This window comes from Populus euphratica, unplaced genomic scaffold (assembly GCF_000495115.2).
Source record: "Populus euphratica unplaced genomic scaffold, PopEup_1.0 scaffold46.1, whole genome shotgun sequence".
NCBI lineage: Eukaryota > Viridiplantae > Streptophyta > Magnoliopsida > Malpighiales > Salicaceae > Populus > Populus euphratica.
Window position 1 is genome coordinate 1,768,091 of NW_011499852.1, and position 3,101 is coordinate 1,771,191.

Sequence of the window (3,101 nt, forward strand, 5' to 3'; positions counted from 1 at the left end):
CCAGCCATGTGTAGAGAGAAATAGTTTACAAACTGTGTGTGAGAAAATAAAGTAGAATGTTTGATGTGATGGGTGTTATGCATATTATGATGTATGTGTTGGAAAATTGTATGTATGGAAATGGTGAGATTTGGGGTAAAATTATAGTATTGTTTAGCTATTAAAATGGTAGGTGTGAGTAAATTATATTTGGGAAGGTATTTCAATGTGGTTTACATGTTGAATGTGAGTTGGCTAATTGGGTTTGGGGGTTGTGTTTATTGATTGGAATAAATATACTTAAAATAAGTTAAGGAAGAAATGATAATTGATAGATGTTATTTGGATTACTCAAAAAGTTATAGGTAGATTTTGAGATATTTAGAAAATAAATCTAAATGTATAGTGATTTAATTATCTTGTATAAAATTTAAAAGTCATTTATGTTTTGTAGTTAATTATAAAAGTGATAATATTGCATGTGAATTATGAAAAATTATAATGATGATAACTAATAAATAATTGTGATAAATTGCAATGATAACTAGTAAATAATTGTAAAACATCACAATAGCACTAATTAGTAGACAATTGTAATCAACTACAATAATAAAAATTAATTTATAATATAAATTAACCACAACAACTAAAATAAATATTAAGTTTATAAAAAACAGCAACAACAAAAATAATTATTATGTTAATGAATGACCGTAATAATGATATTAATATTGTGATTGTGATTAACCACAATGACACTAATGGTCATGTGTTCTTAATTGACCACAACAATAGACCTAATAACAAGTTAAAAAGCCTGTTGCTTGGAAGAATGTTATAACATGTGAGAAAGTCTATTATTAGAACGGAAACTAATGAAATTTGATGGTATCATAGACAAAAGTTTGAACGTAAACTATGAATACAAATATAATTTGTTGTTTGGATGGGGACTAATTACATTTAACGATATCATAATTAGATATTTGAATGTATAATATGGATACAAATATAGTATGTTGTTTGGATAAGGACTAATTATATTTAATGATATTATAATTGGATGTTTAGATGTAAACTATAGATATAGACAAATATAGCCTATCGTTTAAATGAAGACTAATGAAATTTGATGGTATTATAGGTGGACGTATAATAAATATTGTGGGATAAATTTTAATGAATTTCAATATCACTTATGATAAATTTAGTATAAATAGGCGTTGGTATCTAGAAAATTTTACGAAATAAAACAAATTGTTGATTATATATGTGTGTGTGTGTGTGTGTGTGTGGCCGACTGTTTGGGGAAGAAAAGAAAGAAAGAAATTTGTGAGAAAAAGAGAGAAACCCTGTGAGATCATGCCAATATCTATATCATCTTTTAGGAAAACCATATTTTAGGATTGATTAAATGAGATTAAGAAAAAAAAATAAGGTTTTAAAGAAAGAAAGTGAAGAAGTTGAAGAAAGAAGAGGAAAGCTTGTGAAAGTTGCTTTTGGCTAGTATTCAGAGAGCAGAATATTGTTAGGTAAGGTGATCTAAGCTCATTTGAACAAGTCATAAGGAAATTTAATTAATTTTGATGAAATTCTTAATTATATGAATTAGGGTTTATGATTGAGAATTTAGGAGTTTTGTAAATTAGTGTTAGAAATGCTAAAATATGAAATAAAAAAGTGTTATAAAAATAAAATTGGTGTTATTAAGAAGAAAACATGGTAAGGATTTGAGTGGAGATGGCCAATCAAGTGTAGAAAAGCAAAGAGAAGTATTGTTTTGATGTTTAGGAGTTGATATTGTAAAGAATTAGTGTAAAGTATATGTTATGAATTATTGAAAGGACATTAGATCTTCTTATCAATTTTAATTAATATATTAAAATGTTTGTTCATTATAATATTGGAATGAAGTTTTCATAAAAACATGTAAGTGAGTGTGTTGTATTTCAATAATAGTTTTATAATATAAAGATTGTAATTTAAACTATGATAAAATTTAAGAAAAACATTAGAAAGAAAAGGAAAAGAAAAAAGGTTTATGGTTGAATATATATATAAAATAAGAGGAATAATAAAAAATGTAGTAATTAAATTTAATTATTTGAGAATTGATATATTGAGCAAAGCTTAAATGATAAGTTATATGTGAGAAGTATTTATTATACTTGAAGCTAGTTGGAGAAAATAATAAATAAAACTTTGAAAATAAATTTTACAATAGAATATGAGTTAAAGAAATAGTAATATATTATGAAACAATAAAAATATTAATTTATGGTATTATTTTTAGATTCATAAAAGATACCAAGAGTGATATTTTCCACAACAGCAAGAGCACACTCACCTAGAGGTACATGTAGATGCTTATGCATCTTATCTTTTTAATTATATAATTTATTTCTTTAAATTACATTAGATTTGATAATTGTTATTGAAACAAAATTGAAAATGGGTATATGAAGTGGGAAAAAAGGAAAAAAAATAAAGAAATGAGATAGAAATGACAAAGGTTGTGTTTGGAAAATTAATAATGTAAAGGTAATCAAATATTATATTGTTGTCATTGATAAACAATAACCAATGATTTGTTGTTTTTATTGTTAAATGAAAGCAGCTATTTGTTATTTTTATTGTTGAATGAAAATCATTGTAATGTTGCTACCATTGATGAATAATAGCAAATGATTTGTTGTTTTTATTGTTAAATGAAAACCATTATTTGTTGTTTCCATAATTGAATGGAAACTATTGTTATGTTTCAATTGTTAATAAATAATAACCAATGATTTGTTAATCTTAAAAACCATTTTTACCATTAGTCTTCTCAAATTTCTTCCTCCTTTTCTCACTTTGTTTTTTCAAATTCTTAAATTGTATTTTTTTTCCTTCCTAATTGTGTTTGAACTTGCCCCATCACGTAGACACCATAACTAGTTAATATAACACTGAAGGATATGTGGGTAAATCAATCTAGTCACTCCCACAAAACACGTTTGATTATAATAGTGTTTTGTTTTGGTTATTTTTCAATTTAACCCTTTAACAACCCAATATTTTTTTATTTAAATTTTATTTTTAATTTTATCTTTTAATATTATATCATTTTAAGAATTGTGTTT